Source organism: Nycticebus coucang, chromosome 13 (assembly GCF_027406575.1).
Source record: "Nycticebus coucang isolate mNycCou1 chromosome 13, mNycCou1.pri, whole genome shotgun sequence".
Lineage (NCBI taxonomy): Eukaryota > Metazoa > Chordata > Mammalia > Primates > Lorisidae > Nycticebus > Nycticebus coucang.
The window spans coordinates 49,474,882-49,489,869 of NC_069792.1; the positions used below are offsets into that span (position 1 = coordinate 49,474,882).

Genomic DNA, 14,988 nt, shown 5'->3' on the forward strand with positions numbered 1-14,988 from the left:
ATTTTTGAAAAAATTTCATGGTTTAAATTTCACGTATTTGACACTTTGACAAGAAAAATGTAATTGTGTCATGTAACATTTATTCCATCAATTTAAACTGAAGTGTTTCAGGGAGCTAAACATTAAATAATTTAAATAAAAGGCAATAATCTTTTATGTACACAAAATGATCATTCCATTAATATTTACATGACAAAGGAATCACAGAGAATCACTAAAACTGGAAATTGCTACAAGTGTGACAATCTTCTCTCTAGATATTTTTAGTTAGGAATCATATAAGCTTGGAAAATGAAAATCATTGCAGAAGCATAACTAAAATATTAATTTTAGTTTTCAATTCTTACTATTTAAAGGAGCCAGCAGGTCATAAACAGTCCAAGATTTGGGAACTAACAGCTCAGATTAGCTTTTAATATCAAATATTTTTCTTCATCTCTCATGATGATACTAAACTTACAGAAAAAACAAAAAAGGTATACATAAAAATTCCAGTTCATTCTCCTTTATAAAGACTGGTCAGCCGCTCTAATTCCTTACAGTTGTCCATGCTCAAGGTGTCCGCCTTCCTTCGGAGAAGATCATCATGGTACACTTTTGCTGCATACTGCGTATCTGTTTTTTGTTGTGTTTCTTTCCAGAAATTATTTCAAATATTAGTCACATAATCTTCTACTACACTCTTTTCTACCTTTTTTTATCTTAACAATTTTATTTTTGTTCTTTTAAATTTATTTGCCATGTTCTTTACTTCTATGCCATGTCTCCATTGCTATCTATTTCCCTAACTAAAAGGGAATGTATCAGTTTTTTAAAAATTATTATTAAATCATAGCTGTGTACATTAATGAAATCATGGGGTACCATGGGTTAGTTTTATATACAATTTAAATATTTTCATCACACTTGTTAATATAGCCTTCCTGGCATTTTCTTAATTATTGTGTTAAGACATTTATATTCTACATTTAGTAAGTTTCACATGTACCTTGTAAGATGCACCATAGGTGTGGTCCCACCAATTACCCTGCCTCCACCCATCCTCCACTTTTCCCTCCACTCCCTTTCTCTTTTCCCCTTTCCCCATATTCTTAGGCTATAACTGGATTATAGCTTAAGCTATGAATTAGTTTAATAGTAGGGATGAGCACATGGATACTTGAGTAATTAGACACTTTTTCTTCCATTCTTGAGATATTTCGCTAAGAAGAATATGTTCCAGCTCTATCCATGTAAACACTAAAAGAGGTAAAGTCTCCATCTTTCTTTAAGGCTGCATAATATCCCATGGTGTACCTTCTGTAATAACATTCCTTTATATTCATTTTTAAAGTCCTCGTTGACATAATAAACAACACACGAATTTTTTGTCTATATTTTAATGGTCGGCCCTGATCCAGATCTGGGATATGAGAAATAATGAGGATTAGAGACCATCAATTGGCTTAATAATGACAGGAGGAGCAATGCAATAATGGGTATCAGCTGGATAAACATAGAAAAACCTCCATCTCCTCTTTCTTCCTCTTTCATGACCACTATGTTGATGTTGCTGTTGCTGTTAATGGCTGTAACCAGCCGGCCCATTTGAAAATGAATGTACACTACCTGAAGGAAATCCACCACCAAAAAATATATTAAACAAGTCTTCTGGATTTATATCAGCTTCACAACCTCTATGGAAATTAAATCCCCCATTGTTTTGGTGATTACAAGCTTGTTGTTCATTGCCTGTGAGGTCGTATTGTTTTCTTTTATCTGGATTGCTTAAAACAGCATAAGCATTTCCAATCTTTTAAAAAGCATCTGTTGCTCCAGGTGCATGTTTTTTGTCTGGATGAAACTTCAAACCAAGCTTTCTATAAGCTCTTTTTAAATCTACATCACCAGCATCTTCGTAACTCCAAGTACTTCATAGTAATTTTTCCATTTGTTTATGCTGAAAACTCCATCTATTGTCTTTGGTATAGCCTTTTCCACCTTCACCACTACCAGATGTGCTGTCCTTTGTGCAATTAGGCTTGCTTTGATCACTACTTCCTGATGGTTTTTGGCAAGGAGCGCTACTTCCAGCTGTGCTTCCATTTTTCATAATTATTTCCAATAGTGGGCGCCAGAGGGCAGTGGGTGGAGCTTCTCGGATTCCGCAGGAGGCGCTGGGCCTTCTTGTGGTGCCACGTTTGGGGCCTCTAGGGTGTCCTCGACACATTTATTTGCCTCATACCTGTTCCCCTCCATGGCCTGTGGCTTCTTCCGTTTCCTCCGGTAGCGGGGCTACCAGGGGCAGAAGCCGTCCCCGCACAGAGGAAAGGCCGCCTGGTGGGGGCGTGCGGAAGGAGCGAGGAATAGCACAGGGGACCGTGGGGTGGCTCCGCCTCCTCACAGCGGCCTCCCCGCCCCGCGGGCAGCCGCTTGCTTCACGCCCGGAAGGCACTCCCAGGCCAGCATTTGAACCCACCTGGCGGTCAGTCAGTGCGAACCCCAGACCAAGAGCTGGCTGCAGCGCCCTGCTGCTGGTCGCAGGAGGACTTCGGTGTAGCTAGGCCCCAGACCTCCAGGAACGACTGGCAGGGCCAGGGCCAGAGAGAGCCCTGCCCTAACTTTTATCCTGGATAAGGCTCTCCTAGACAGTGTAAGTTTTCTTTTCTTTTTTCTTTTTTTAATTTTCAAACTTTGTTTCTGCAAAGCCAATCAACAAGTACTGGAAGGAAAAAGTGTAAAAGTTATTCTTTGCATATTTGGGGAGAGTGGTTTTCTTTACAGGAATAAACTTAACACAAGGCAGAGCCACAAGGGCCTCTGGGAATATAAATAAGTTTTTTGTGAGAGACATACCTGGTTACAAGTCAGATAAGTAGGCATTGGTCCTTTCACCCAAAATAAAGAAGTTCCCCATGAACACATTGTAAAGGTCCCTGACTTAATCCCTCATAGCTGTAGCCAGGCAGGGCTAGAGCTTGTAGCCAATCTCCTGAGTGTCACAAGGCTAAAGAAGAGAAGATTATAAAGGTTGTAAAATGAAGTGGGATAAAATATAAGGCCATCAGTACAAATTTATTTACATGGGTGTACTCACCCAGAATCTGAGATTTATTATGTAAGCTCAAGTGCTCCAGAGAAGCAACAATAGTCAGTTAGACCTGCTGATTGAGACCTGGATTCAATGGTGGCCCCTGTAAATGGGTTCCAAGTATTAGAACTCTTGTATTCTGTGCCCAAAGGAGACCAAAGAGAAATGGAAATATTATACGAACTTATGTGCATGTTCTCCACTCCCCTTTAACTATAACCCACAGCATAGGAGAGCCTGAGCAAAGCACCCTGCAGTCAACGCATCAAGAAAGACTATGATTATCTTTGAAAACTTTCATGGTGGCCATGTCTGTAGGCCAGAGACAGTGGGGGTGGTTGTAACACAAGAATAACTAACAGAACTGGAATTTGGTGACCAATGTGGGTTTTTTCTGGAAATAAGTGCGTTTTAGAAAATCAATCAATTTACCACATTACCAAAATGAAGGAGAAAATCTAATTATCTCAAGGAGGTAGAAAAGACACTTGATAAGATTAAGTAATCATTCATGACAAAAATGCTCAGCAAATTAGAAAATAAAAAGAAACTTTCTTAATCTGATAAAAAGTACTACAAAAATTCTTCAGCGAATTCATTCTTTTTTTATTAATATTAAATCATAGTTGTGTATATTAATGCAATCATGGGGCACCATACCCTGGTTTTATAAACAGTTTGAACCTTTTCATTTTTAATGGTAAAACATTGAACACTTTCTTCCTGGGGTCAGAAAGAGAAACACCACTTCAATTAGACCTTTTACTTCACACTTCTAGAAGGCATGAAAAATAAGTTAGAGGTGGGGGAAAAGAAAAGCAGAGAGAGGGAAGGAGGGAGGTGGGTGGGGTCTTGGTGTATGCCACAACTTTTGGAGGCAAGAGATGATTATGAGAGGGACTTTACCTAACAAATGCAATGAGTGTAAACTGGTTTCTTACACCCTCAATGAATCCTCAACATTAAATGAAAAGTAAAAGAAGTTAGAGGTATTAATATTGGAAAAGGAAAGAATAATTGAAAGTGTTATTAATCACAAAGGACAAAGTGTTATTAATCCTTGTGTACCCTGAGGAATCTGCAAGCAAAGTACAAGAATTAATAAGTGAATCTGAAAAACTTGTCTACATGTAGAATAGTTAAAAATTGTATTTCTTGTTATCAATTATAAACACTTCAAAAATGAAATAAAAGAAACAAAACTACCATAAAACATCAAACATTTAGGTTAGATTTAACAAAAGATATAAAGATTTTTCATACTGAAAACCAAAAAAGGAAAAATGCAGAGAGAAATTTCAGACTCTTAAGAATGGAGAGATATAGGGTATTTATAAATTGAGTAAACATGCAGAAAATTGTTACAATGTCATTTATTACTCGATTGAACTATGGAGTCAGTGAAACCCAATCAAAAGCTCAATCTTTGAGGGGAAGAGCAGAATTGGTAAACTCATACTATCAGATTTGAATAATTAAAGTTAAGATTTTTCATTTAAAATAGTGTGGTATTAATTCAAACAGTGTAGTATGAATTAAAGTGGTGTGGACTAATAATAGAACAGGAGTCCAAAATTCAGTCCCCTCTCCACTCAATGTGTTGATTTAATTATAAAACTTTCATGACAATTCAGTGGAGAAAAGAAAAGTAAAATAATTGAACATCTGTAGGGAAAAAAAATCAACATCTTTTTCTAACACTGTACTGAACACACACACACAAAAACTAAGATGGATCATAGAGCTAAATATAAAAGGTAAAATAGAACGTGTTGGGTACTCTTCCTTCTTTTTCTACCTTTTGGAACAGATTGAGTAATATAGGTACTAATTCCTCTTTAAAAGTTTGGTAGAATTCTGACGTAAAACCATCTGGTCCCGGGCTTTTCTTTTTAGGGAGGTTTTGTATAGTTGATGCTATTTCTGAACTTAATATGGGTCTGTTCAACATTTCCACTTGATTCTGGCTAAGTCTTGGAAGGTGGCATGCTTCCAAGTATCGGTCAATTTCCTTCAGATTTTCATATTTCTGAGAATAAAGTTTCTTGTAATATTCATTAAGGACTTTTTGGATTTCTGACAAGTCTGTTGTTATTTCGTCTTTGTTGTTTCTGATAGATGATATTAGATATTTTACCCTTTTTTTTCTGATTAGGTTGGCCAGAGGTTAATCTATTTTGTTGAACTTTTCAAAAAACCAGCTTTTTGATTTATTGATCTGTTGTATTATTCTTTTGTTTTCAATTTCATTTAATTCTGCTCTAATTTTGGTTATTTCTTTTCTTCTACTGGGTTTGGGGTTGGAATATTCTTCCTTTTCCAGTTGCTTGAGATGTCCCATTAAGTTGTTAACTTCCTCTCTTTCTGTTCTCTTGAGCAAGGCTTCCAGTGCTATAAATTTTCCTCTTAAAACTGCCTTTTCTGATTACCATTTGCCTGAAATATGGACAACCATCCTTTCACCCTGAGTCTGTATTTGTCTTTTAGGTTAAGATGTGACTCTTGCATGCAACAGATATCTGGCATGAGTTTTTGTATCCAGTCAGCTAACCTATGCCTCTTTAGAGGACAGTTTAAGCCGTTCACATTAATGGAGAATATTGATAAGTCTGGTGAAGTTTTGGGTATCGAGTTTTTCAAAAGTCCAGTGGCCATTTTTAATCCTTTCGCCAGTGTGGAAATTGGAGTTTGATCCAAAGTTTCAGAGTGAGTTTACTTCTGTGGTATAGGATTGGGTTGGTCATTATGGAGGATAGGTCTGAGAATATCCTGAAGAGCTGGTTTGGTTATGGCAATTTTTTTCATCATAAGAATGTCATTAAAGTATTTAATTTCTCCATCATAAATGAAACACCTGATCCCCAAACCAGGAAAAGACCCAAAAGAAAAGAAAATTATAGAACAATATCACTAATGAATATAGATGCAAAAATATTCAACAAGATCCTAACAAACAGAATCCAGCAACACATCAAACAAATTATACATCATGACCAAGTTGGTTTTATCCCAGGGTCTCAAGGCTGGTTCAATATACGTAAATCTATAAATGTAATTCAGCACATAAACAAATTAAAAAACAAAGACCATATGATTCTCTCAATCGATGCAGAAAAAGCTTTTGATAATATCCAGCATCCCTTCATGATCAGAACACTCAAGAAAATTGGTCTAGAAGGGACTTTTCTTAAACTGATAGAGACCATCTACAGCAAACCCACAGCCAATATCATATTGAATGGAGTTAAATTGGAATCATTTCCACTCAGATCAGGAACCAGACAAGGCTGTCCCTTGTCTCCATTGCTTTTCAACATTGTAATGGAAGTTTTAGCCACCACAATTAGGGAAGAAAAGGTGATCAAGGTATCCATATAGGGTCAGAAGAGATCAAACTTTCGCTCTTCGCTGATGATATGATTGTGTATCTGGAAAACACTAGGGACTCTACTACAAAACTCCTAGAAGTGATCAAGGAATACAGCAGCATCTCAGGTTACAAAATCAACATCCATAAATCGGTAGCCTTTATATACACCAACAACAGTCAAATTGAAAAAGCAGTTAAGGACTCTATCCCATTCACAGTAGTGCCAAAGAAGATGAAATATTTGGGAATTTACCTAACAAAAGAAGTGAAAGATCTCTATAAAGAGAACTATGAAACTCTAAGAAAATAAATAGTTGAAAATGTTAACAAATGGAAAAACATACCATGCTCATGGCTGGGAAGAATCAACATTATCAAAATGTCCATACTACCCAAAGCAATATATAATTTCAACGCACTCCCTATTAAAGCTCCACTGTCATATTTTAAAGATCTTGAAAAAACAATACTTCGTTTTATACGGAGTCAGAAAAAACCTCGAATAGCCAAGGCATTACTCAGAAATAAAAACAAAACAGGAGGAATCACACTACCAGACCTCAGACTTTACTACAAATCGATAGTGATCAAAACAGCATGGTACTGGCACAAAAACAGAGAAGTAGATATCTGGAACAGAATAGAGAACCAAAAGATGAATCCAGCTACTAACCGCTATTTGATCTTTGACAAGCCAATTAAATACATTCAGAGGGGAAAACATTCCCTATTTAACAAATGGTGCTGGGTGAACTGGCTGGCAACCTGCAGAAGATTGAAATTGGACCCACACCTTTCACCATTAACTAAGATAGACTCTCATTGGATTAAATATTTAAACTTAAGACATGAAACTATAAAAATACTAGAGGAGTGCCGCACCCCCGGCATCCAGCCGTGGTGGGATGGCTCTGTCCGCGTTGTAAAAACTGTGGTAAGGCGGTGGGTGCTGCCGCGGACCGCCAGTCGAATGAGTCTCAGTCCGAGGGCTTTCAGGGCGAGAACGGCTCAGGTTGATTGAAAGGGCGACGCAGGAAAATGACAAACTGCCACACACTAAGGATGATGAAGAAAGCAGTTGTACTTTACTGAATTTTAGGCATGGTATTTATACATTTTTGACAATGTGTTACAGACCACAAAAGATATTTTTATGACTTGCTGATGCTTACAAAGTTCTTATCAAGTTTTGCAGATGTGAGTAGTCAACCGTCTTTTCTTACACAATGCTTTTGCCCGCAAGGGGGAACAAAGACTGCTGCTTATCAGCAGTTACTTTTTTACTTCTCTTTAATCTATGTTTAAACCTTCCTTTTTTGTGGGACTGCTTTGTTCACGTTTTACATTTTTCTTGTATTACACTTAATTATGATTTCATATGTAATAGGAGTTATATGTGTTAGATTTAAGTTTTAAAGAGTAATGAGTAAAATTGTGTGGAAAACAATTATAGTGAAAAAATAGATTTCAGAGAAAAACTTTACTAAGGAATGTAGTTTCAAAGAACGAGATAAGAAGCCAGAGGGAGTGGGTATCTGGTAGGAACATCTTAACTCGCCGTTTCTGCATTCTCTTGATACATTGTTTCAATTAACTGACTTTTATGGTGGGAACATGTTCTCTTAGAGACATTCAGTCTCTTAGAGTAGATGAAGTCATGGATTAGTAAATCATTATGTTTATTCTTAGTTTCTATAGGCATTCAAGCAACAATTAATCATTCAACTCGACAAACAAGTTTCAAACAGGTTTCAGGGTAAAGGTTATTCAGGCCTTTATGCCGCACCTCATGAATTCTTACGTTCACTAAAAGGCATGCTAGGCAACTTATGCGCTGCTGTCGCAAACCAGGGGGACTGGGGGCAACGCTCCGAGAAGCACCCACCGCCTTACCACAGTTTTTACAACGCGGACAGAGCCATCCCACCACGGCTGGATGCCGGGGGTGCGGCAGAGGAGAGTGCAGGGAAAACCCTTGAAGATATTTGTCTGGGCGAGTATTTTATGAGGAGAACCCCCCGGGCAATTGAAGCAGCTTCAAAAATACACTACTGGGACTTGATCAAACTAAAAAGCTTCTGCACAGCCAAGAACACAGTAAGTAAAGCAAACAAACAGCCCTCAGAATGGGAGAAGATATTTGCAGGGTATATCTTTGACAAAGGTTTAATAACCAGAATCCGCAGAGAACACAAACGCATCAGCAAGAAAAAAAACAAGGGATCCCATTGTAGGCTGGGCAAGGGATTTGAAGAGAAACTTCTCTGAAGGAGACAGGTGCACAGCCTTCAGACATATGAAAAAATGCTCATCATCTTTAATCATCAGAGAAATGCAAATCAAAACTACTTTGAGATATCATCTAACTCCAGTAAGACTAGCCTATATCACAAATTCTCAAGACCAGAGATGTTGGCGTGGATGTGGAGAAAAGGGAACACTTCTGCACTGCTGGTGGGAATGCAAATTAATACATTCCTTTTGGAAAGATATACGGAGAACACTCAGAGATCTAAAAATAGATCTGCCATTCAATCCTGTAATCCCTCTACTGGGCATATACCCAGAAGACCAAAAATCACAACATAACAAAGATATTTGTACCAGAATGTTTATTGCAGCCCAATTCATAATTGCTAAGTCATGGAAAAAGCCCAAGTGTCCATCGATCCATGAATGGATTAATAAATTGTGATATATGTACACCATGGTATATTATGCAGCCTTAAAGAAAGATGGAGACTTTACCTCTTTCATGTTTACATGGATGGAGCTGGAACATATTCTTCTTAGTAAAGTGTCTCAAGAATGGAAGAAAAAGTACCCAATGTACTCAGCCCTACTATGAAACTAATTTGGGGCTTTCACATGAAAGCTATAACCCAGTTATAACCTAACAATAGGGGGAAGTGGGAAAGGGAGGGGAGGGAGGGGGTGGTGAGTAGAGGGAGGGGGATCGGTGGGATCATACCTGTGGTGCATCTTACAGGGGTATTTGCGAAACTTGGTAAATGTAGAATGTAAATGTTTTGGCACAGTAACTGAGATAATGCCAGGAAGGCTATGTTAACCATTGTGATGAAAATGTGTCAAATGGTCTATGAAGCGAGTGTATGATGCCCCATGATCATATCAATGTATACAGTTATGATTTAATATAAATAAATAAATAAATAAAAGGTAAAATATAATACTTCCTAAAGAAATCGTAAGATACTATCTTCATAACCTTGAGATATATGAAGATACTCATCTCCATCACTCTGGGATTGGCCACTGGTATCTTATTTAGTTCATTTGGTGAGATCATGTCTTCTTGGATGTTCTAGATGCTTGTGGATGTCTGTTGGTATCTGGGTTTTGAAGAGTTAGGTATTAATTCTAATCTTTGCAGTCTGGGCATTTGTACCCATTCTTTGGTACCTTGGTAGGCAAAGGGATTTGAGTGTTGTGATCTAAGTCTTTGGTCAGTGCAGCCATGTCAGCACTAGGGAGCACACTAAGACTAGTAACATCATGACTCCTACAACCTACTGGTGGTATGGCCTTAGTGGATCTCGGTAAGGCAGGCGAGAATTCCATGGATTACTATCTCACTCTCTCCCTTCACTTTCCACAAAATAGAAGTCTCATTCTCCATGCTGGGGTGCCAGGAGTTGGGGAAGTGATGATGCAAGCCCTTCCCATAGCCACCAGTGCAGTAGTCACACCAATCTATATACCCTGGCTGCTGCTGGTGTTTGTTCAAGGCCCAAGTGCTCTTTCGTCAGCAGGTAGTGAATCCTGCCAGGCCTAGTTCCTTCCCTTCAGGGAAGCACAATCCCTTCTGGTCCAGGGTTAAGTCTAGTAATGACATCTAGCAGCTAAAGCCTGCAACCAGGGACTTCAGGCTTCTGTGTGGTACTTTATTTTATGGTGTAACAAAGTTCCCTGTACTCTTCCCTTTCCTTTTTCAAAGTGGAAGGAGCTTCTCCCTGAGCTGCATTTCCTGGAGTTGAGGTAGGGTTGCTGTGAGCACTCCCTTGGCCACCAAAGCTGGTTTTCCAGCTATACACACACCAGGTCCACTGGATCAAAGCTCAGAACAGCACTAAGACTTGCCTAAAGACCACATTCCTTGTGGCCTGAGTATCTTTTATGTTTTTTTTTAGCCTCAGGCCACTTTCATGAGCTGGTGCTGGAGCTAGCTGAAACTCGGGTTCTCAGTGCACTGGTGAAAGATTCACTTCTGGGTCTAGTCTGAATGCTCCCTTAATGGGTGCCAGCAGAATTCTGCCCTGTGTTGTTTTCCTGTAACAGGGTGGCCCTGCATTCCAATAGGAAGTTCTACAGTCCTCTGTCCTTTCTCCAAGCACATAGATTCTCTCACCACACAGTGCTGGCCTGACACATCTGGAGGTATGGGAGGTGTTGTGAGGTTTTGTGTCCTGAGAAACCCATTTTTTCTTACCTTCTTAAGTGACTGTTTACATGTTATGATGATAAAAGTAGGTACTGTAATTGCTAGTCTGATGTTTGGTTCTTATAGAGGTGTTTTTCCGTGAACATTGTTGTTCAATTTGGTGTTCTTGCACAGGAGCAATCCCTGGAGGGTTCTATTTGGCCATCTTGCTCCACCTCTCAACTATGCAAAGATTTTTACACAAGACATACCTACACAAACACACACAATAACCAATTATAGACTGTAGCTTATCAAAATTCTGAACTTTATTCAACAAAATCCATTATAAGGAGACTTAAAAGACAAGCCACAAAATGAGACGTGATCATAGGGATACATCTAAAAAACAAGGACCTCATCTCCTATTATACCTGTATACTCAGGTAAATATATATACAACTATATATATTCACATCTATAATGTAAATATGCTGCAAATTTTATTTCATATTATTAGAATTTTTTTCATTTATGGTACTTAAGTGAAGTTGCTATGAAAGTATTTTACATGTATTTTGGTACTCAGTGCACTCAATTCTCTTGGGTGTACAATTAGGATTAGAAATGCTCTGTTAAAGGGTACAGGGATACTGCCCAACAATTTTCAAAAATGGTTATACTAACATAAATTCCCACTGGCAATGTATGAGATTTCCAGTAACTCTGCATTCTTGTCAACACTTAGTATTGTCTGTGTTTTCATTTTAGCTATCTGAGCAGTATGTAGTTGTACTCATGGTAATTTTAATTTGCTGTTTCCTGATGAGTAATAAGGTTGAGCATCTTATCTTTGCATAATCTTGTTGATTATTTGGATCTCATGTTTTATGATGCATTATTGAAATCTTTTGCCCATTTTAAATCAGTTGTTTATTGGTGAAAATGTCTCTGAGTTTGAATTTTCTCCAGCTTTATTGATGTATACTTGAAAAATAAAAATTGTATGTATGTAGGGTATATAACTTGGTATTTGATATATGTCATCATTGTGAAAGAATCACTCCACTCCAGTTAATTAACATGTCCATTCATGCGGTTAGCATTTTCATTTCCACCTTTGTGTGTGTGCATATATGATTGTAATTTATACAAAATTGTGTTTTTCATATAATTTTATATTTTTTGTTTTAGTTAATACACTTAAAAATTTAAATATTCTCATCATCTCACTGAATATAATATTCCAGGCCAGGAACACCTGGTTCATTCTTGTAATCACTTGGGAGGCTGAGGCAAGAGGATTGCTTGAGACCAGGAGTTTAAAAAAAGCCAGAGCTACAGAGCAAGACCCCGTATCTACAAAAATCAGAGGTGATGCATGCTTGTAGTGCCAGATAGTTCAAAGGTCAAGACAGGAGGATCTCTTGAACCCAGGATTCTGAGGTTATAGTGAGCTGTGGTTGTTCCACTTCACTCCAGCCTGGGTGAGTGACTCTGTCTATAAAAACAACAAAATGTATAATACTCCATGAGATTAGTATAGTAAACTGTAAAATAATTCCGCAAATGTTGAAATTTTAATTTTTATCTCCCCTTTTTGGTTTTAAGAATAGCCAAGTAACGCACATCCCTGAGACAGTATAATGCCATTGTGAAGAAGGAACACGATGTGTGTGAGCATTTATGCCCCACAATATCCGATTTGTTCCAGAGATCACTTGGCAATTACAGATGCTGGGGGTAGGAAAACCTCTTCTCTGCATTTGCATAGCTCTTGAACAATGTGGGTCTTACTGCTTAACCTGCATTATGAGGTCAAGGGCAGAGACCCCAGTGTTTCTCCTAGTTTCCAGAAGGAAATATTTCTTAAATGAAAACTTGATTGAGGATACACATCAAAGAGAGGAGAGAGTTGAAACTGTTGGCAAGTGAAGGGCTGCAGAGTTTAAGACAGACTTGAGAAGATGGGAGACAGTTCAGAGGACAGCTGTCATGTGATAAAGAGTTCATAAAGAAGGTATAGGAAAAAGATGAAGGAATATTGGGCTTTTATACACTTGACATGAAGAGCTTGAATAAAGTCTGGCATACTAGTTGAAATTTGGGCATGCGTGGGGGTGATTATATAGAATTCATCCCCTCAAGCTTTGTGTGTGTGCCAAGGAATTTAGGAAAGGTCACGTTCATATGGCCTGTGGAAGACTCAGGTGAGACTGCTCAAGACCAGATTTTGCCCGAAGGCTATGATACTCCTAGGTCCTACCTCGCCAGCATGGTCTGAGGGAATCCACAGTTTATCACACTGTGACCTGGCTTGGGGAAGTCACAGACCTGTTCCAAAATTAATATAGAGGGGTGGGACTATCTGTCATTTAGATAGGATTAGAAAAAAAAGTATGATCAATATAATGAAGGGAAGATTGAAGTAAAAGAGGGAAATATATATATTTGTATATAGTCTCACTATGTTACATTCCGTAGGGTGCCATGTCATCACAGCTAACAGCAACCTCAAACTTTTGGGCTTAAGCGATTCTCTTGCCTCAGCCTCCCAAGTATCTTGGACTACAGCCGCCCACCACAACTCCCAGCTATTTCTTGTTTGTAGTTGTCATTGTTGTTTGGCAGGCCTGGGCTGGGCTCAAACTTGTCAGCTATGGTGTATGTGGCTGGCACTGTTTCAGAGGCCCAAGTCAAAGGTTCCACAAAGCAAAGGGGGGGTCAGGTAACAGCTGGGTTATAGATGAAACAAAAGAAACATTTCACTGGGGGCAAACATATGATATGAAGAAACAGTGAAGTTGTAAAATGGGATGGAGGGGAGGGCAGAAGGGTCTGCTGGGATTGCTGGGGGGGTGGCTGTGGCTGTCCTCCTCCCTTTGTCCTCTCCTCACCCTCAAAACCCCATTGTGACTCTCCTGTGCTGTGTGATGCAGGTCTGGGGCTACAGTCAAGTATGGGCACCCTCAGCAGTCAGTTGCTTCAGGCAGCCCCCCTCTATAGACAGTGCAGAGGAGTCTGTTTTCTGAACAATCATGCTGAGCCCTGGCTGAGCTCTGCCTGGGCTTTCTGGAATATCAAACCTTACCTCTCCTTTCTGAGTAGTTTGGGGTTATTCCTTTTGTACCTCTGCTACCTTGTGTTGAAAGCATTTTCAACAACCTTCTGAAAAATCTAAGACACTCAAAAGGTAAGGAACACCCAAGAGAGGTTCCCTGTTGCTGATTCCCATTCCTATTTGCATATTTCTAAATGAGTCTGATGGTCTTGGATAGTGATAGAGCATCACTCCTCCAGGGAGAGAGGTTGGGCAGGGCTAAGTGTTCAGGAGGATGAAGGCTTCCACGGTAGGCTCACAGGCTGCCTATCTGGGTGTGGCAGGGGCTTCGAGAATAAATCCTCCAACATGAGACTTCCTGATTCTGGGTGGGCATATTGAGAAAGTGATACTTGATTGTCGCTTTCTCATATTAGGTATCACTCAGCCAACCCTTCCTTCATGTTGAGCTGATCAGAAGAGCAATGTCCAGACCGTCCAAGCTCTGTCCTCAGAATACAGGGTCCTCTGAGGGAGCAGATGTGACTGTTGGTTTTTGATTCTGTGTCATCCTTGAGCAGAGGACTTCTGAGAACAGTAAGTGGAGATTCCACAACAAAATCCTCCCTTGAGTTTCTGAAAGAAAAAAAAAAAAGGAAATATTTTATATATTTAAAAATGGATAGTAGGAACTTCTTTCTATTTGTTAAAATGGAGAGGCACATTATTCTTGGATAGTGAATGTCTGAGCCTCTTAGGGAAGAGGTGTGAGAGAAGCGAGTCTCAGCCTCTCATCATTTTCCTTTTGTTCTCAGCAGCATCAGGGCAGAACTAACAGGGTAAAGGAAGGTGGAACATTGAAACGGTAGGTTCTGGGTATTTGACCAAGGTCTCCAATAGTGAACCTTTCTGTTACTTCTGTGAGCCTCAGGTCCATGTTCTCAGAGGATGTGAGTTGCTAGATACAGTCACTCTGTGGGAAAACAGGGCCCTCCAAGGAAGGCTCTTAGGAAGATATTAAGCAACGAGACACTTCTCAGGCTCTGTGTTCTGCCCATGTCTGGGTGGTAAGCAGTGACTGACTTGGGCACTAGGTAATCCCAAGTAGGTGGCCATGTTAGATGTCC

The 14,988-nt window shown here is 39.2% G+C and overlaps 1 pseudogene; it reads right to left on the reverse strand.

Moving 5' to 3' along the window:
• Window positions 1-371: 371 nt before the first annotated feature.
• Window positions 372-2,238, reverse strand: LOC128563380 (dnaJ homolog subfamily B member 14-like; annotated as a pseudogene).
• Between the last annotated feature and the right edge of the window lie 12,750 nt (window positions 2,239-14,988).